Raw genomic sequence first — 21,073 nt, 5'->3', positions numbered from 1 at the left:
ACAGAAAAGTACCAGCACTTCTGACCCACAGAAACTGCGAGATAATAAATCTGTGTTGTTTTAATCCATTAAGTTTGAAGGGATTTGTTACCAAAAGTCATCTAAATTATGGTAAGTTTAAAACAGGTTATGAAACAGTATGCATGATACAGTCACATTTGAAAATACACTTATGTTTGAATATAATTATAGATGGATGTATTCTCATTTTAAAGGAACAAAATCTATATTTAAAACCTTGGGAGGGAGTTCATTTGTAACTGTCATTTTCATACCATGATGACACAACAGCTTTAAGTCCTTAGAAATTGAGGAATTAAGTAATTTATGTGTAACTCAAATAACATAGTAACTTCATGTAGTAACTATTTTTCCACTGCGGAAGAGAAACTTGTTGGGCTGAAACTCCAAGAAGGTTGTTAGGTGAACATGGAAAGACAGTAAAGTTGAATAGATTTTTGCACATATTACTCAAATTTGTGTGTGTGTGTACAATATTCCATCCAAGTTATAATTAAGAAATGATGTCGGATGTGAGGGCAATCTGACTGTGACATCTGTCACCCTATTGATTGCCAGGGTTGATTTGGCTGATCTGGCTGGCTAGGCGGGTGTCCCCTTCCTCCGCCACTGATCCACGTGCGTCACTCCCAAAGCTGCACACTCGGTCGAAGAGGACAATCCTCCCCTCTAGAGGAGGACTGTTCTTCAGTCAAGGGTATATGAGTAGCTGCGCTCGCCTGCTAGAACCTCCAAACAAGCTCTCAAGGTCCATTTGCAGGAGAACGTAGGGTAGTCAAGCTTCCAAGACTCCAGACACATCCAAAAGAGGTGCTGCACTTGGCAGTCTGCCTTTAAAAAAAAGAAAAGAAAAGAAATGATGTCTATATTTCAGGTTTTCCAAAACAGCATTGATTTAAAATACCCTGGCCTATTGTCATATGAAGTATTTGACTTTGGTTAGAAAATGTGACCACAATAATTAGAGATCATAGCTTTTCAATGATTGAAATACCATATTTAAATCCAGTTCTAAAATGTTAAAATGAAGGCATGAGACTCTGAACTATTGAGTTTGCTAAAGAAAGCTCATGTGCATAATCTCTATCTTGGTTGTGCTCTCATTCAACCCAGAAATCTTTTCATGGCAACCCTTTCACCCCTTCTCTAGCAGGAATGGTTAAGCATGCTCCTCAACTCTCTATCCCACTGCTTTCCCTCTCATGCCTGGAAGATGATCTGATTAGCCTAGCTGGATTCATCTGCCCATCCATTAGCTGGGGGAGCACAGGGCATTTAATTAATCATGTCAAAAAGACTGCATGCAAAGTGAAGTAATTCCCCCAAATGAAGGGGAGGAATGGATGCCAGTGGCCAGAGGATGCTCAGTGTGGTATAAATGAGCCTTCATGATTGGAACAATTCCAGCCCCTTTAGCATGCTCGTCCAGCTCCTTTCTCTTCACACTCAACAGTCATGTATGCTACCCTCTACATACATTACATACTTTTGTCCTAACTTAATCTTCTGATTGGACCATTACCCTACTTAGCTTGGTCCTCTCCAGTTCAACTTTCAAGACTCAGGCCAGTCTTCATCTCTTCTGACACTCCATCCTTTTCTCCAGGTTGGGTGCCCCTGACTCGTGCTCTCATACCATTCATACAATTATAACGTGCTCAGATGGTCTGTGTACTAGTCTATCTACCCATGGACTGTGGGCTCCCTAAAGGCAGGGCAATGTCTAATCCCCTTCTCTAACTGATGCGTAATGCAGCAACTAGTTCATAATAGGCGTTAATGCTCACTCAAAGCATAAAACAGTCCCATTACTTATTAATAACCCCTAGTATGGACACTGTTTTCCCTTGGACAGTACTGAAAAATACCAAATGCAACTTTTCAATTCTCTTTTTTAGACTCTACCATTTACCAAAAAGTTTTGTTTCTATAACCTCACTATATGGAGTGTTTTGACATGACAGTTTTTTACATTGGTGTATTATACGGAGCCTGCTTCCTGAGCTATAGGGAGGTACCTTATCTTCATCTTGTTTGCTGATTGCTGTCACCTTTAGACAGTGATTCTTGTCGACTTAGTATGCAAAATTATATTTCTTAGGCCCACGTGCTCATACAGTCAACTTATATTATATTAGATCATGTGGTATATTAAAAGGTCCTTTGCATCCTACAAATTATCATCATTTACATCTTCCACTATTCACCTGCACTGTAGGAATAGTAATGCCTGCCTTGCTGAGCAGTTGAGAATTAAATAGGAGAACAGATGCATAGCTTCTAGCATAGGGCCTGCCACTGGGTATATATGGATACACCCAAGTTGTAACACGTGCCCAAGGTAAGGGCTTATTTCTACTTACCTGTATGAGGTATGGGACCACTTGCAAAGTAGAAAACTAGGAAATAGCAGACACTGCCATCTGCCTATTCAAATTCTTCCTTCTTTTCTCAGAGAGTATTTTATTCAGGGCAACAATGCACCTAGCTGAAGTTAAACCATGTTACCAAAGTTCTAATCTGGAAGATACTGGAAATGATGGCTGGAGCTCCAACAACTATTTTGGCCCTTGGGGCAAACTTGTGGATGGAAGCAAAAATGATAGAAAAGAAGGGTTGATAGAGTTTGGGGTCCCTGGACTACCTACCCACAGACTTCCTTTATGAGAAAGGAAAACAGAATAAAAAACTTAGTGGCTTTTGTTTGGAACTTTGGAGTTTCTGTCGTATTCAAGTGAACCCAAGATGCCAATCTGTTAACAGAGTAGGTTGTGGGTCTAACTGCGGGTACTTGCGCTTTCAGCCCATGCATTCTGAATTTGTTCGGAACACGCTCGCGTTTGAACCAGTGGGAGGCTGAGGTGCCAGTAAGAGCTGGGCGGTCGGGATGCAGGAGAAACACGCTCCAGGTCCTGTCCCGGGGCTTCGTACTGCTCCAATCCCCGGCTTCTGCCAACCCTCCTCCCACGGGCTCTTCTTTCTCTTCCTTCTGTCACTTACCTCCAGAACCAAGTCCGGAGAGGGCAGAGGAGAGCCGGAGCCTCGTGCCCGCCGCGCGCCCGCGCGCGGGGTTTGAAACGACCCGAGGCCTGCCGGGCGCGTCGGCGGCACCGCCTCGGGCCGCCATTGGCCGGCGCGGGTCACGTGCGGCGGCGCGCGGCTGCGATTGGCGCGGCGCGGGCGGGGCTGCCGGCGCGGGCGGGGGCGCGGCGTCGGCGGCGGCGGGCGCTGTGGGGGCGCCGGGCGGCGGCGGTGAGTGGGCGCGCGAGCCGGGGGGGGGGGGGTGCGGCGGGCGGTTGTCGGGCCTTGGCGGGCGGGAGGGGCGTCGGGTGGGCCGGGCCGAGCGCGGGAGCGGGGACCCCGCGGGTGGCTGAGGGACCCGCCGCTAGCGCCCGGGCCCGCGGGAAGTCGTCAGGAGGGGGAGCCCCCGGGCGCTGGCCTCCGAGGCGGCGCGACCCCCTGCCACCTCCGGGCGCCTGGCGGGAAGGGCCTCTGGGGATCCCGGCTGGCGGTCCGCACCGAGTTGGGAAGGGCCGCCGACGCGGAGGCCTCAGTTTCCCCCAGCTGCAGGCCACCTGCGTGAACGAGAGGCGGCAGGGGCGGGCAGGGGGCCCTGGAGCAGGCAGGGCCCGGGTTCCCCCAGGAGCACCGCGTGCTGGCGCGTGCCCGCCGCCCCTCAGACCCGGGCGTGTGCGCGGCCCAGGCCCGGCGCGCCGCGGGGGACAGCCCTCTGGACCCGGGCTCCTGCGCTGAGCGCAGCCGAGGCGCCCGCGGGCAGATCAGCAAGGACAGCTCCTTCCCAGCCTGGCTCCCGGGTTAAGTGGGGACAGCGGGAGGGGTGCCAAACGCAGCTGCTCGGGTGGCACACCCAAAAGTCCGTCCCGTGCTCGTGCCTCCGCTGCTTCCTCTGGAAGAGCAGGTGAGAGACGTGACAGTTGTATTTGAGGCAAGAAAAAAAAAAAAAAAAAAAACTAAACCCCATGCCAGTCTCTGAATTTCTAAATCCAGAGTCAGTAAAAAGGATTTCTAAATGCAAAACAAGAAAAAGGTGAGGAATTTGCAATTAACTTGACATACTGTATACTACTCGCAAGGCTTTTTTTTTTTTTTTTTTAACATCAAGTGTTTTTAAGATGTGTGCTTAAAGGTAAATTGTTGAGGTGATGAGTTTTAGTGGGAACACACTTGGGTTTAAGGGTCACACACTCAGATGCCTAATGGAGCCAAGTCGGGAGTGAGGAAACTAAGGAGAACCTTACCTGAAGTGAGAAGCCACCCCGAAACTGTAGCCGATTGTGGCCAGGCATGCAAGCTCAGAGTGATCTCATCTGAGTTTTCATGGGTAATTGAAGATCTAGATTTTAATGTGAAATCTCTTGATTTTCAAATGCTGGCAACTAATTTAAAAAGAAAATCAAATACTGTGGGAGCCAAACAAAAGAAATTTGTAGGCTGATTCTGGACTGTGACCTCTGACATAGACCTAATTCTGCCAGTAATTAGTGGCGTGACCTTGTTTCAATCACTTTTCAACAAGCATTCTCGACATGATATCACCTGAGAAAGTGAAAATTGGTTCTTGGGGTGTGACAGTTTGGAGTTATTTTATGACTCCAAAAAGAGAAAGACTATGTCCTTGAATTAATCCATTCCTCTGGTGTGGAGCCCTTTTGATTGGATTATGTCAGTGAGGTATGGCTCAAGTTGGGTCTCTGCCCTGTTACTATATGAATGGAGACACACAGAGAAATGAAGCTGCCATTTTTTTATTCTGCCACGTGAGAGAGGACTTGAGGATGGCTAGCAGCCAAAGATTAAGCACTGAGCCCCCAAGAGGCTGGGCACACAGAACAGCTCAGGGCTGAAAAGTTGAACTACATGCTTGATACTCTATAAATTCAGGAAGAAAGCAGAGCCGCTGACTGAAAGAGGAGACCTGGAAAGAGATAAGCCCTGTGCCTGGTTGCCCACAGCTGAGCTCCAGGAGATGGTAGATTCTGGAGGGGAAGACAGGGACCTCAGCAGAGATGAACTGCCATATTCACCACGTGGTAGGACACCAAGATCACCAGTAGCTGACTTTGGTGAGAAAGCATCTCTGATGTGCCTTGATGATGGGCCTTGGAACAGGAAGCTCTTACCCTAAATAAAATCCCAATTATAAAAGCCAAGCCATTATTGGTACTTTACGTTAGCAGCCGTTTGGCAAACTAAGACAGGGGACAAAAGGTCCATGGTTTTTCAAAGGATTGTGGTACAAAGACATCACATCTGTGACATTAACATTTCATGGAGGGGACAGGTGAATAGTAAAGAAAATGTCTAAAAAGACTTCTTGGGAGGGGAAGGTTAATGGAAAAAAGACTGAGAAACATGTTTTAGGAAATATATAAGCAGATTTTCATGTTATAGTTGAATATGTTAAAGATTTAAAACACATCAGCGGGAAGCAGACTTGGCCCAATGGATAGGGTGTCCACCTACCACATGGGGCTGATGCACCAAGGAGTGCCATGCCACGAAGGGGTGTCCCCGGCATAGGGGAGCCCCACGCACAAGGAGTGCGCCCTGTAAGGAGAGCCACCCAGCTTGAAAGAAAGTGCAGCCTGCCCAAGAATGGCGCCACAAACACGGAGAACTGACACAAGATGACACAACAAAAAGAAGCAGATTCACGGTGCTGCTGATAAGGCTAGAAGCAGTCACAGAAGAACACACAGCAAATGGACACAGAGAGCAGACAACTGGGGGAGCAGATGGGGAGAGAAATAAAAACTAAATAAATAAAATAAAACATATTAGCATTCATACAATCTGAGGGCTGGAAGGGACCTGAGAGGTTCTCTAATATAAAAGTTGCATGCCAGGCACTGTTAGCCAGTGCACACAATACAGACATATGCATTAATTTCATTCCTTTTTTTTTTTTTAATATTTATTTATTTATTTCTCTCCCCTTCCCCCCAGCCCCGGTTGTCTGTTCTCTGTGTCTATTCCCTGCGTCGTCGTTTTTGTCCGCTTCAGTTGTTGTCAGTGGCACGGGAATCTGTGTTTCTTTTTGTTGCGTCATCTTGTGTGTCAGCTCTCCGTGTGGGCGGCGCCATTCCTGGGCAGCTCAGACGGTTTGGGCGACTTGTCCACAGTCACAGAACTCTTAAGTGGAAGAACTGATTTGACCCAAGTTTGTGTGGCTCCAAAACCATCCACACACCATGTCGTCTACCATCCTGCAGTCCAGCGATGTCCAAAGGTCTTTTTACACAAGATTTCTACCTTGTGGTCTTTTAAAAATGCAGATTCTCCCCCAGATAGGTAAATTCATTATCTGTTGCAGAACCTGAAAATTTGCATTATAACAAACTCCCTAGGTAATTTCAATTCTGGTTTTCCAGGAACCATTTTGAGAACATTTGCTGTAGTCTTATTTCCCACCCAGTCCCAATGTTTTGATGGGACTATATCCAAGGAACTCAGAGTTCCCTTTCCAAGTAGAGATTCTACCTCTTCCAGACAGGTGACCATCCAAGTGTGGGGAGGGAAACCTCTGTTAGGAGGAAGCCAAGGTTTATGAGACAGCATCTTGCTCTGTTGAACAGCTTTCATTTTCAGAAAGAGCTGACAATTTTGCTTTGCCTTTTTTTAAAAAATAAGAGTTTCCTTCAATGCTGTTTTTATTTTTTTTAAAGTTAATAGATCATGAGGAATGTTGCATTAAAAAACATAAAAAAACATGAGGTTCCCCTATAACCCATTCCCACCCCCACAACATCATTTTTGTAAGTTGTATTATTTGAAGATATACACATCTCAAAAAAACTGTTACATTATAAAATATAAGAGGTTCCTGTATACCCTCCAGCCCCGCCACACCCCACTCCTCCCACACCAACAACCTCCCTCATCATTGTGGCACACTCATCACACTCGGTGAACACATTTTGGGGCACTGCTGCACTGCACAGATAATGATTTACCCTGTAGTTCACACTTTTCCTCCAGTACATTCAGTGGGTTATGGCAGGATATATAAAGTCCAGCATCTGACCCTGCACTATCATTAAGGACAACTCAAAATTCCAAAAATGCCCCTACATCACATGTTTTCTACCATCTCCCTGCCTTCAGCAACTATTGTGACCACTTTCCACCTCAATGCTAAAAGTTCTTCTATTTCTCGTCACAGTAGTTTTATAGTAGAATATCAGTACGTCCATGCTAGTCCATATTTTATTCCTCCATTCTGTGGCCCCTGCAATGATGATGTCCTCTCCACCTCTAGATCAAAAGGGGGCTTAGATTCCACATGGATGATGGATTCATTTCCTCTGGTTACAGTTATTGGCACTCTTGATTCCCTGGTGTGGTGGCTGACCATCTTCACCTCCCTGTTAGCTGACCTGGGTAAGACCAAGAACCAGAGAGTAGGAGTCACCACTCTGCTGAGGCTCAGGGCCCAGCTGGCACATGGGTAGTCCAAAGATTCAAGTCTGAGTACGGACCATCCCTACCGCCAACCACAAGTTCAGTAAAAGTGACAGAAAAGGCATGTGTAGAAAAGTCACATCTGAGTCCAGCTCCATCATACTCAGGAGCACAAATTCCAAAGTAGGGCCTTCTGACATGGCACAGAGCTCCAAATCCAGCTGCCATGACTATATACCTTATGGATCTCTGTAGCCTTCAGGAGAAGCAGTACCTAAGGTTGTACCTACTTTGGCTTTTTCTGGGGTCCTGCTGAGGTGTGTGTAAGTGCGACCCCTCTAATGATCTCCCAACTCTTTTTGGAAGACTCTTAGCCATATCAACTCATTTGTCTTTGCCATTTCTCCCTTTTATTCAAGGTCAAAGAGCAGTTTTTAACACTTGATCCAACATGTAGGCTGAGATATTCTGCTGGTCTGAGTTGACCCTTTTATTCAAGGTCTCTTTCTCCAGTTTGTGATTGGTAGTAATCCCTCAGTGCCAGGGAGGCTCATCCCCAGGAGTCATGTCCCAGGAGCTTCAATGCTTAAGGCATTTGATTGTTATACAGGTGTCTGAAAGAACAACTAACTGAGTAACCTGAGACATGATTTAGAAATTACATATTTTAATTTTTATAGTTGATCAAATAGTGATCAATCTGGTCACAACAAATTGAACTGATTAGATTTTTAATGAAATTGTGAATTTTGCAAGGGACTATTTGCAATGATGAAAATTTTTAGCTCCCTATTTGATAACACCTGTATGAAAAAGTAATTTATTTTAAAATATTAATAGGAATTCTGCTTTAGCATCTCCTTGGTTTGTTATTTATCGTGTTTTCTGAGCTACCTAGTTAATGAAGTATTTGAACAGATTACAATTTTTTTTTATTGTTTCAAATGGAACATTTTTTTCCTCCTCCTGGATGGTAAACCTTATGATTTTAATCCATAACCTTTTGAATGGCGGGTTCTTCCACAAGACCTTCACCTAGCCTGATTTCCAATGGCTATGAAAGGATATTTCTTCGAAGTAGTTTTTCTGTGTATGGATAAAGTTGCCAATCTCTGAATCATACTTTCCTGAGTGCTGCTGTATTTACAGCAGAAGTTGCAGGGTAGTAAATGTGGAGAATAGATAGGAGATGACGCAAGGAAATAAAGTTATACTTTTTTTTATCAGATAGTCATTTCCGCTCATTTTAGTTCAGATAGCACCTTATGTTCCGGCTGACACCAGAGCATTCTATCCTACCAAAAAAAAGTTACTTGGTCCTCTACATGAAATCAGGACATTCTTTCATCAAAAAAATTTTGAGCATTTACTGTGTGCCAGGCATTGTGATAGCGTAAATGGATTTACTCTAAGATTCAGTGCCAAATTCCTGTATTTTTAGGAACGGCCATGTAACTTAGCTACTCATGGCAACATTTTTTCATTTAGAATAATGACTGTGCAAAGTCAATTTCTTGATACCTTACAACTATACCTTAAAGGCTAATTCAGCTCTAGGTGGAAAAGATTCTAGAGAATTTACATTTTCTCCATTTTCCTGAATCTTCTATTTAAATGGCCTGTTAGTGTTGTCACTGTATTTTTATTTTATTCTGTTCCCAGTTCTATTTTCCTAGACATTTGCAGTATAACATTTGTACTTCCAGTCTTTTTTCTATGTACATATTATATATATTTCTTTTATGAAAATGAGATACACTGTTCTATTTTGTAGTTTGTATTTTTTTAATCTAATAATATATGGTAATTAAGTCAGACCTTTCCAGCCAGCCCTTCAGAATTTTTATTGCTGCTATTGGCAAATCAGCAGGAGTGATGTTGAGAGGATTTGGAGTAATATGGGAAACTAAGATTGTACGGTAGGGAAAAAAGAGATCATATGCTAGAATTTACCTCCGAATTATAGGGAAAGGAAAGACACCAATATAAATATGTACTTAAGTAATAGGTGTTCAGGTTTTAAATTTTTATATTCCAAAGAAAATGGACCAATTTTTGAATTCCATTTTGTTCTTCGTATATGAACTCAAACTTTCTATCCATTTGTTATAATCTACTGTTATTCTACAAATCTATTTGATTATTTTTTTAGCAAATGTTTAAATGTCTTTTTTTTAAGATATATATAAATCATACAAAGTGTTACATTAAAAAATACAAGAGGTTCCCATATACCCCACTCCCCACCCCACCCCCACACCCCCCACATCAACAACCTCTTTCATCAGGGTGGCACATTCTTTGCATTTGAAGAATACCTCTTAGAGTACTGCTACACAGCACAGATTATAATTTACATTGTAGTTTACTTTCTCCCCCCTCCATTCAGTCGGTTATATGGCAGGATATATAATGTCCTGCATCTGTCCTTGCAATACCATTCAGGACAACTCCAAGTCCCAAAAATGCCCCTATATCACACCTCTTCTTCCCTCTCCCTGCCCTCAGCAACTCCCATGGCCACTGTCTCCACATCAATGATACAATTTTTTCCATTGCTAGAGTCACAATAGTTCTATAGTAGAATACCAGTAAGTCCACTCTAACCCATATTTTATTTGATTATTAAATTCTCTGTTTTTGAAATACTCAATATTTTTGTCTTCATTATAAGAAATTGTATACAAATGACTCAGACCACAGATTAAATTTATAACAGATATTGAAAACAATGTTAGGAATGTATTTGTAAATGTAGCATGAAAGTAAATACCTAAAAGTATGTATAATAGTAATGAGTGAAACTATAGTCTTTTTTTTTTTATTAAATTGTCTTTTTTTTAAGATACATAGATCAAAAAAAAAGTTACATTAAAAAATATAAGAAGTTCCCACATACCCCATATCCCATCCCCCCACTCCTCCCAAATCAACAACCTCTTTCATCAGTGTGGCACATTCATTGCATTTGGTGAATACATTTTGGAGCACTGCTGCAGTGCATGGGTTATAGTTTACATTGTAGTTTATACTCTCCCCCAGTACATTCAGTGGGTTGTAGCAGGATATATAATGTCTAGCATCTGTCCCTGCATTATCATTTAGGACAACTCCAAGTTCCAAAAATGTCCCCACATCTCATCTCTTCTTCCCTCTCCCTGCCCTCGGCAACTACCTTGGCCACTTTCTCCAGGTCAGTGCTACAGTTTCTTCCATTACTAGTCACAACAGTTTTATGGTAGAATACCAGTAAGTTCACTCTAATCTATATTTTATTCCTCCATCCTGTGGACCCTGGGTTGGTGATGTCCACCCCACCTCTATATCGAAAAGGGGCTTAGATCCCTATCACTACTATTTCATTATCCTATTTATTGAATTTGGCAATATATTAGGCTTCATTTTTTTAAGAAATTTTGGACTACAGAGGGGTTCGACTATGGCAGGGGAGGAAAACTGGTGTGGGCTGTTATTGATGGGGGACACATGGTTGGGAGGGAGTTCTCCAGGGCATGTAGATAGAGTTCATAAAAATGTTCAGATATATGTTGGGTATTTTCATAATAGTTATGGTTACAAATGACCACTGAGGGAATGCTGAGTTCCTAACCAGGGGAACTCTGTTACATTCCCCAATGGAACAGCAACAATCCCGCAAGTGCAAGGGCAAAGACCAGTGAAGAAGGATGCTCCAGTGATGAGCGCTTGATACTGATGACTATGCTTATGAGGTTGTGTGCTTGAAATTTCAAGTAAGCATAGAGCTGCAGGGTGCCTAAGAGTTACCTCCTGAGAGCCTCCATGAGGCTCAAATGTGGCCACTCTCTAAGCCAAACTCAGCATGTAAATGCATTACCTTCCCCCCACCCCCCAGCGTGGGACATGACTCCCAGGGATGAGCCTCCCTGGCGCCGAGGGATTACTACCAAGCACCAGCTGGTGATGCAACTAGAAAAAGACCTTGAATTAAAGGGGGAAAAGGTAAAGACAAATGAATTTATATGGCTAAGAGTCTTCCAAAAAGAGTCGGGAGGTCATCAGAGGGGTTGCGCTTACGCACTCCTCAGCAGGATCCCAGAGACAGCCAAAGTAGATGCTCCTGAGGGCTACAGAGACACACAAGTTCTACTGTAATGGCAGTTGGCTCTGGAGTTCAGTGCCTTGTCAGTGGGCCCTACTTTGGAATTTGTGTTCCTGAGTGTGATGCAGTTGGACTCAGATGTGACCTTTCTACACACGCCTCCTCTGTCACGTTTACTGAACCTGTGTTTGGCACTGGGGTTGGTGTAAACCCAGGAGACTTGAATCTCTGGACTAGCCATGTGCCAGCTGGGCCCTGAGCCTCAGCAGAATTGCAACACCTACTCTCCAGTTCATTGGACTTAACCAGGTCAGCTAACAGGGAGGTGAAGATGGTCAGCCACCACACCAGGGAAATGAAAGTGCCTACAACTCCAAGCAGGAGAATCACATCCATCAACTATAGTCTTTTGAAAATAACATTTTTAGTCCTATAAAACAATGAATATCAAAAAATGCTTAATACCAATAAAACAAATGAAAAAAAAATCTATAATCCCACCACTGTTAATATTCCATTAGTTTACTAATCTAATTTACCTTTCTTTTTCTTAATCTGTGATGGATTCTGTTTATAATAGTCATATAAAATGACAGGTCTCCTATAAGTGATATCTGACCCTCCATATTTGAATTGAATATGTATAAATTATTTATTTTGAACTTCATGAATTGATAGACTAATTGAGAGATTTCTTTCATCTATCTTGTATATAAACTGCAGCAGATTTTTAATCCCAAATTGACTTCCACTGGGTATCTATAAACATTAGGGTCTCCATCATATGTCATCAGGAAAAGGTATGAGTAAACTCATTTTTTAAAAGTTTGTTTTAATTATATGAGTAAGAACATGAATTGCAAATAAGAAATAAAATACATGGAAAATATAGAAATGTATAAAGAAAAAGAAGTCAACTATAGTCCCATTATTAGCATTTTGTTCAATCTCTTTCAAGTCTTTTTTCCTCTGCAAAAAGTACTTTATTGTGGCAACATATATATAACACAAAATTTCGTGTTGTAGAAATTTGTAAGTATATACTTCTGTGGTATTAATTATGTTCACAATGTTGTGCTATTATCATCAACATCCATTACCAAGACTTCTTCATTACACCCAACAAAAACTGTACCCATTAGGTACTAACTCCCCATTTTACCCTTCCCACAGCCTCTGATAATCTACTAATCTGCTTTCTGTCTCTATGAATTTGATTATTCTACATATTTCATGTAAGTGAAATCATAAAATATTTATCCTTTTTTGCTCTGGCTTATTTCACTTAGCATAACGTTTTCAAGGCTCATCCATATTGTAATCTGTGTCAGAACTTCATTCCTTTTTATTGCTGAATAATATTCTAATATGTGTATATACCACATTTTATTCTTCCCTTCAAATTTTAATGGACACTTGGTTTGTTTCCATCTTTTGGCTGTTGTGAATAATGCTTCCATGAACATTGGTGTACAAGTACCTGCTGGAGTCCCTGTTTTCAGTTCTTTTGGGTATATACCTAGAAGTGGAATTGCTGGGTCATATTGTAATTCTATGTTTAACTTTTTGAGGAACCGCCAAACTGTTTTCCACAGTGGCTGCACCATTTTACATTCCTACCAACAGTGTTCCAATTTCTCTGCATCCTCATCAACACTTACTTTCTGTTTTAAAAATAATACCCATCCTAGTGAGTGTGAAATATCTCATTGTGGCTTTGATTTTCTTTTCCCTAATGTCTTATGATATTGAACATTTTTCATATGCTTATTGGCCATTTGCACATCTTTTGGGAAAATGTCTATTCAAGTCCTTTGTCTCTTTTTTAACTGGGGTGTTTGTCTTTTTTTGTAGAGTAGTAGGAGTCCATCTGTTCTGTATATTAAACGCTTACCAGATACATGATTTGCAACTTTATTCCATTCCGTAGCTTATCTTTTCACTTTCTTGATAATGTCTTAAATTAATTTTTAATATTATAATATGATGCTGAAATAATGTAGCACAGCTAATGTCAGCCTATATTTTCTCCAGCTTCTCCTACCTGAAGTCTCCTGCAGACTTAGCTCTTCCTAGATGCTGACAGTCCTGACCTGATAATTTATAATATTCATTATCATCATTGCTATCATTTCTTAAACACTTGTTATGTTTCTGTCACTTTATTATTTCATGATCTACCTTAACAAGCCTAGTTTTACCATGTCCTTTTGGACACTGTTATTAGACTTATTAGACTGCTACCTATTCCTTTCTACCCCATACCTAAATTTGTTTTTTCAGCCCCCATGCTGACTGATCTCTTCACCTTTCTCCACTCTACAAGCCCACTTTGCAAAGATCTTAGCATGCCTTCAACATAGTCTGTCTTAGTTTTGTCAGTAGACTACTGTGCAGAATAAACGAACTCTAGTTCGATATTCTCTTTCCTTTTGGCAAAAGCTCATTGAAAACAGACATGATAGGCAAGAGACACAGGGGAAGCTTTCTTCTCTCTGAGACTAGTGTGTGTTCCCTGGTGCACAAAAGAAAAAGTGTTCTCATTTAAATGATTTTCCTCTTCTGACACAAATGATTAGATACTTCAAAACACAGAAAACAGAGCTCCGCTAATTATTTGTGAATTTTTAAAGTGCACATGTCCTTAATGGTTTAAATTGCTATAAAGAGTTCTAGATAATTATACTTTTAGCTTATACCTTTCAACTTCTGTTTCCTAAGTTTTTATTACTTAATCAATGGTAAACCTCTTTTATAGACAAATCAAACTTCAAAATCCCTCAAATTAGTGAAGGCAAAGATAAAAATTGAACTTTTTTTTTCATTTCAAGTTTTGGACTATTAAATTTTTCAAAAAATAACTTTCCTAGGTGTTTATCACAATATAGAATAGAAGTAATATACTTTTGTAGCATAACTAGTGAAATTTCTTGCTTTATCAGAGCATATCCTGTTATTGTGTTGGGCATTTGGGGAAGGAAGTTTAACATATCTGCGTGCCAGACATTGAGCCTGGTTCAGCCTGTTACTGTATCTGCCCTTCATTCCCTTTACATCCATCTTGGTCACAATGCACAAATCTGATTCCTTTTCTCCACAGTAGTCCTTCAAATATTTGGATTCATTCATTAAGACTTCTCCCTTTAGGTCCCCTCTGAGTGGAAAGCCTGATTCTTTCGTCCTTTCTACCAGAAAGGCCAGGGACAATTTTATCTTTGCATCCCCCACGCCTCTCATAGTTCTTGGTGCCTAGTAGGAGCACAAATCAGATTGAATTGGACTGTTCACAAGTGTCCCTGATCATCCTGGTCTCTTCCCTCTGAACACCCTGCAGTTCATCTATATCCCTTTTAAGGTATGTTCCTGATATATTTTGTCCTTCTACTTTGAAAAAATATACCTGTACAATGATACAGGTATCCATATGGTCGATTTGGAAAAATACAAAAAATTACCTAATTTTATTATTGGTGAGCATGCCGTGGTTTTCTTTTGCTGGCCCATTATAAATGAATACTACATTATTTGTTGGTGAAATAGTTCTGTCTTTTGCCTTTGGGCACACTTTCAGTTGCCTTTAGTATTCCTTTGCCTTACACCCATTGTTTTGTGTTTTGAGCACTTCCCTACTTTCTGGCACTATATTCTCTGCCCCAGCCCTAAAATCAGCCATTTCTCCAAGAAGTCCTGATTCCTTTTAATAGAGCAAGATATTAGAAACCAAATCTGTTTTAAAGTGCTCATTGCTACTGAATGTCATTGCTCCCAGGCCTTCTTAACAAAAAAAGCCTGGAAATGTATGTGCACATATCTGTAATTATTTCTATTTCTATTCATCAGTATTTATATTAAGCTAAACAAGAGTTCACACTTATGTGTCAGTACATTCTTCATTCTAGCCGTCCCCCACTTCCACTCCAGCAGTGATCAACCAGGCTCCCACCATTTACCATCTTTTTTCTTTTTTGAATTCTAGTATACATGTACAGCAGGATCTGAATTGTTTATCTGTAACCCCCATGTGAAACAACATTATCAATTAAAGTGCTTAAGTACAGTTCCTTTTGTTTTTGTCTTAGTTTCCAGTCATTTCCAAGGTCACCCACACTCCTTTTCCCATTCTTTAAGGTTATGCCATATGTTTGTAATACAGTTAGATTCTTGTGTCACAGTCCTGCATTCCGTGCTGATGTCCCCTGCCATATTGATTCATACTTTTTAAATTTGATACATTAAGTTTCATTCTTTGTGCTCCAAAGTTCCTAGGTTTTGACAAATGGATAGTGCCCTGTATCCATCACTACAGTAATACACAGAATAGTTTCATGGCCGTAAAAATTCATCTTCTTTACCTAGTCAGCCCTCTCTGCCCTTTCCAAACCCCTTGCAGCCACTGATTTGTCTCTGTAGTTTGTCTTTTCCGGAGAGTCATAAAAATGGAATCGTACAGTATGTAGCCTTCTCACACTGGATTCTTAACATAATGCACTGAAGATATATCCATCTTGGTGCATATATTGATGACTTCCTTTTGACACAGAGTAATATTCATAGTATGGATGTATATCTTGCTTGCTTCCAGTTTTGTTCATTTATGACTAAAACTAAAACTGCTTTAACATTTGTGTGTAGGTTTTTTTTGTGTGAACAGAAGTTTTCATATCAACTGAGTAAAATCCTAGGATTTTTAATATCTGGATTGGTTAATAGGTCTTTTTTATCTTTATGAGAAACTGCCCAAACCTACTGCCAAACCTTTAGGAAAAGGTTTGCATTCCCACCACCAAGGAAGGAGAGTTCTTGTTGCTCTCCATTCTTGCCAGCATTTGGTATGCTACTTTTAAAAATTTTCTTTGTATCTGTCTTTGTTTTTGTTTTTGTATGTTCGTCATTCTAATAGCTGTGTAATGGTATATCACTGATTTCGATTTGCATTTCCCATCTTCTTTCATATGCTTATTTGCCATCTGTATATCTTTTTTGATGAAATGTCTGTTCAGAATTTTTGCCCATTTTTAAAATTGGGTTGTTTGTTTTCTTATTGTTGAGTCTTAAAAGTTTTTCGTGTATTCTGGATATGCATACTTTATCAGATATGTGATTTGCAAATATTTTCTCCCAGTCTGTAACTTGCTTTTTCACTCTCTTAACAGTGTCTTTCTCAGGGCTAAAGTCTTTTATTTTAATAAAGTCCAACTTACCAACTTCTTCTTTCATGAATTATGCTTTTGGTGTTATATCTAAGCATCACTGAACCTAAGGTCATGCAGATTTTTGCCTATGTTTTCTTATAGAAGTTTTGTAGTTTTATATTTTACACCAAAGCCTGTGATCCATTTTGAATTAGTTTTTTGGTGAGGTCCATTTTGTTGATTACGGACTTCCAGTTGTTTTAGCATTATTCATTGAAAACCCTATTCTTTCTCCTTTCAGTTGTCTTTACACCTTTGTCAAAAATAGCTTGACTTTATTTTTATGGGTCTATCTCCAAGCTCTATATTCTGTTCCACTGCTTGATATGTCTCTTCTTTCACCAGTACCCTTCTGTGTTCATTATTGTTTTTTAGTAAGTCTTGAAATAGGGTAATATTAATCCTGTAACTTTGTTCTTCTTTTCTAGAATCAAATTAGCAATTCCCTTTCCACATAAAATTTAGATTAGGCTTGTCTATGTCTAAAACATCTGGCTGGGATTTTTGTAGGAATCGCATTAAAGTATAGATCAATTTGGTGAGAATTCACATCTTCATTAAGTTGAGTCTTCTAATTTGTGAACACAGAATCTTCATTTTTTAAGTTTTTCTTTGATTTCTTTCACCAGTGATTTGTAGTTGTCTGTATACAGAAATCCTGTGCACAGTTTGATTCATGCCTAAGTACTTCATTTTTTTGTGGTGCTGTCGTAAATAGTATTTTCTTCATTTCAAATTACAAACGTTCATTGCTGATATGCGGGAAAACAGTTCACTTTTGTGTATTGACTGTGTGTCCTGTGACCCTGCTAAACTCATTGTGTCCAGGAATTTGGGGGTAGGTGCTTTGGGCTTTTCTTCATAGATAATCGTGTCATCTATGAATGAATATAGTTATATTTCTTTCTTTCCAATCTGTATATTGGCTAGGATTACTGTACTAGATAGAACTTCCAATGCAACGCTGAATTGAAGTGGAGAGCGAGGACAGCCTTTCCTTGTTCCCAGTCTTAGGGGGAAAACATTCAGTCTCGTGCTGTTAAGTTTGATATTAGCTATGATTTTTTAAAAAATTGTCTTTATTTGGTTAAGGAAGTTCTCTTCTATTTCTAGTTTTTTGAGAGATGTTATCATGAATAGTTGTTAAAGTCTGTCAGATGCTTTTGCTACACATATTAATTTAATCATGTGATTTTTCTCAGTCTATTATGAGTTACATCAGTTGACTTATTAATATCGAATCAGTCTTGCATTGCTGGAATGATAATATATTATATTATGATCCTTTTTATATATTACTAGATCTGATTTGCTAATGTTTGCCTCCAGGTTCATGAGAGATACTGGTCTGTAGTATTCTTTTTTTTTGTAATGTCTTTATCTGATTTTGTTATTAGGGTATTGCTGGCTTCACAAAATAAGTTTGGAAGTCTTTCCCCCTGTTCTATTTTCTAGAAGAGATTGTATGTAATTGGTGTTATTTCTTCCTAAAATGTTTGGTGTGAAACCATCTGGACCTGCTGTTTTCTTTAGGGGGGAGGTTTTTTACTACTAATTCAATTTCTTTGTTATATATAGGGCTGTTCCTATTAATATATCTCCTTGAGTGAGTTTCAGAAATGTGTGTCTTTCAAGGAATTGGTTTGTTTTATCTAAATTATCAAAATTATGGGCATAAAGTTGTTCATAATGTTCCCTTTTTATCTTTTTAATGTCTGTAAGAGCCACTAAGGATGACCCTCTTATATTCTTTTATTTTTTATTTTTTTAAAAGATCTTTAGATTACGTAAATGTTACATAAAACATAAAGGTGATTCCCACACCTCCCACATTCTCCGACATTAACAACATCCTTCATTAGTGTGGTACATTCATTACAATTGAACACATTTTGGAGCATGGCTGCTATGCGTAGATTATAGTTTACACTGTAGTTTGCACTCTCCTGCACACGATTTTGTAGGTTATGGCAAGATGTATAATGGCCTGTATCTCTTGTTGCCATCCATTCAGGACAATTCCCAATTCCCAAAATTGCTCCCATATTACACTTGTTTTTCCCTCTCCCTGCCCTCAGAACCTCCAGTGGCCACTGCCTCCACATTGCTAGAATCACAATAAGTCTAGAGTGGAATACCAGTAAGTCTATTTTGGTCCATAATTCTTTCCCCAAACCTGAGGATTCTGGGATGGTGATGCCACTCCATCTCTAATTGAGAGGGGGCTTCGATCCCGTAGGGCAGATGGATGGGACTCTCTTGCTTGCAGTTGTAGACTCTCTTGGTTCCTTGGGATGATCGTTGTCCATCAGGGAGTTGTTAATTGTCCTGGATGAGTCCAATGAACTGGAGAGTAGGTGTTGCAACTCTGTTGAGATTCAGGGCCCAGCTGGTACATGGACAAACCAAAGATTTAAGTCTCTTGGACATACGCCTATCAATTCTAGTACTAATTATAGGCCTCTTTTATTCTTTATATTGGTAATTTGTACCTTCTTTCTTTATTTCTTGGTTAGCTTGGGCTAGTCTTTTCAAAGGACCAGGTTTTAGTTTTATTTTCTCTGTTTTCCTATTTCCAATTACTTCAATTTCTGTTCTGATATTTATTATTTCCTTCCCTTCGCTTGCTTTAATTTAATTTGCTATTCTTTCTCCAGTTTCCTAAGGTGGAAGCCAAGGTTACTGATTTTAAAGCTTTCTTCTTTTCTGCTATATGCATTTAATACTATGTATCACTCCCTAAGCACTATTTTTAGCTTTATACTATAAAGTTTGGTAAGGTTTTTTTTTTTCATTTTTATTTAGTTCAAAATATTTTTAAATTTTTTGGGGGACCTTTTTTATTATTTTTAAAGAAGTTTTAGATTAGATAAATGCTACATCAAAAATACAGGGGAATTCCATATGCCCCATCCCCACCCCCTCCCACACTTTCCCCTTTAACAACATCTTTCATTAGTGTGGTACTGTTGTTACAATTTATGAACAAATATTGAAGCATTGCTACGAGCCATGGACTATAGTTTACATTGTAATATATACTTTGCACTGCACCATTTTATAGTTTTGGTAAAATGTATAATGGCCTATATCCATCATTGCAATGTCATGCAGGACAATTTCAGTGTCTCCAAAATGCCCTTGTTATAGCTATTCTTCCCTCTTTCCCTCGAAAACTCTGGTGGCTACTGCCATTTATATTCCATTGCTAGAATAATAAGTCTACTTTACTACATAGTTGCATTTCCCCCTTATCTTTGTTTATTCCTCAATCTTGAGGATTTGGGGGTGATGATGCCCACTCTTTCTGATTGAGAAGGGAACTTAGATCCCATGGGGCAGATAGATGGAACTGTCTTGCTTGCCTTTGTAGATACGCTGTTTTTTGGTATGGGTGTTGTCCATCACCATCCTTTTGTTAGTTGTCTTGGGAAAGTCCAATGAACTGGAGAGTAGGTGTAGGGCCTTTTGAGACCTCTTTAACTCATGTGTTATTTAAAGTATGTTTAATTTTCATATATTTGGAATTGTCCAACTATTTTTCTGTTACTGATTTCTAATTTAATTCTGGTGTGCTCTGAGAGCATAACTGTATGATTTCTGTTCTTTTACATTTGTTAGTGTGTTTCATATCCCAGAATATGCTGGTCTGTCTCAGTAAATGGTCCATGTGCACTTCTGTTGTTGGACAGAATATTCTGTAAATGTCAGTTTGACCAAGTTGATTGCTGGTACTGTTCAAGTCATCTCTATCCTTACTGAATTTCTGCCTGCTTGATTTATCAATTACTGAGACACAGGGTTGAAGGTTCTAACTATAATAATGAATTTGGCTATTTCTTCTTTCATTTCTATCAGTCTTTGTCTCATGTATTTTGACACTCTATTGTTAGATGCACACATACATGTTCAGAAATATTATGTCAGTAGTATACAAAAACTTTTCTCCAATATATTTCCATTCCCTCTCCCTCCTTTGTACTGTTATTGTCATATAGTACAGATTACATCTTTACACATTATAAGCTCATCAAGTCATTTGTATAATTATTTGTTTATAAGTATCTTAAAATAGGTGAAGAATAGTGTTATAATCAAATATACATTTATACATATTTTCATAATATCTATGTAGTTACCTTTATTGGTGTTCTTTATTTCTTTGTACAGATTTGAGTTACCATCTAATGTCCTTTCTTTTTTTTTTTTTAAAGATTTATTTATTTATTTATTTATTTATTTCTCTCCCCTTCCCCCTCCCGCCCTAGTTGCCTGTTCTGTGTCTATTTGCTGCGTGTTCTTTGTCCGCTTTTGTTGTTATCAGCGGCACGGGAATCTGTGTCTCTTTTTGCTGCAT

At 39.8% G+C, this 21,073-nt stretch overlaps 1 protein-coding gene across 1 annotated transcript in view; it reads left to right on the top strand.

Moving 5' to 3' along the window:
* The first annotated feature begins 3,222 nt into the window (after positions 1 to 3,222).
* Positions 3,223 to 21,073, top strand: part of PTPDC1 (protein tyrosine phosphatase domain containing 1) — a 58,520-nt gene continuing 40,669 nt past the window's right edge. The window contains exon 1 of the mRNA XM_058301452.1: positions 3,223 to 3,273. The gene's annotated coding sequence lies outside the window, so the exon portion shown is untranslated. The remainder of the gene's footprint in view (positions 3,274 to 21,073) is intronic.

The sequence above is a fragment of the Dasypus novemcinctus genome, chromosome 8 (assembly GCF_030445035.2).
Source record: "Dasypus novemcinctus isolate mDasNov1 chromosome 8, mDasNov1.1.hap2, whole genome shotgun sequence".
Taxonomy (NCBI): Eukaryota; Metazoa; Chordata; class Mammalia; order Cingulata; family Dasypodidae; genus Dasypus; species Dasypus novemcinctus.
This window is presented reverse-complemented; position numbering and strand designations above follow the sequence as displayed.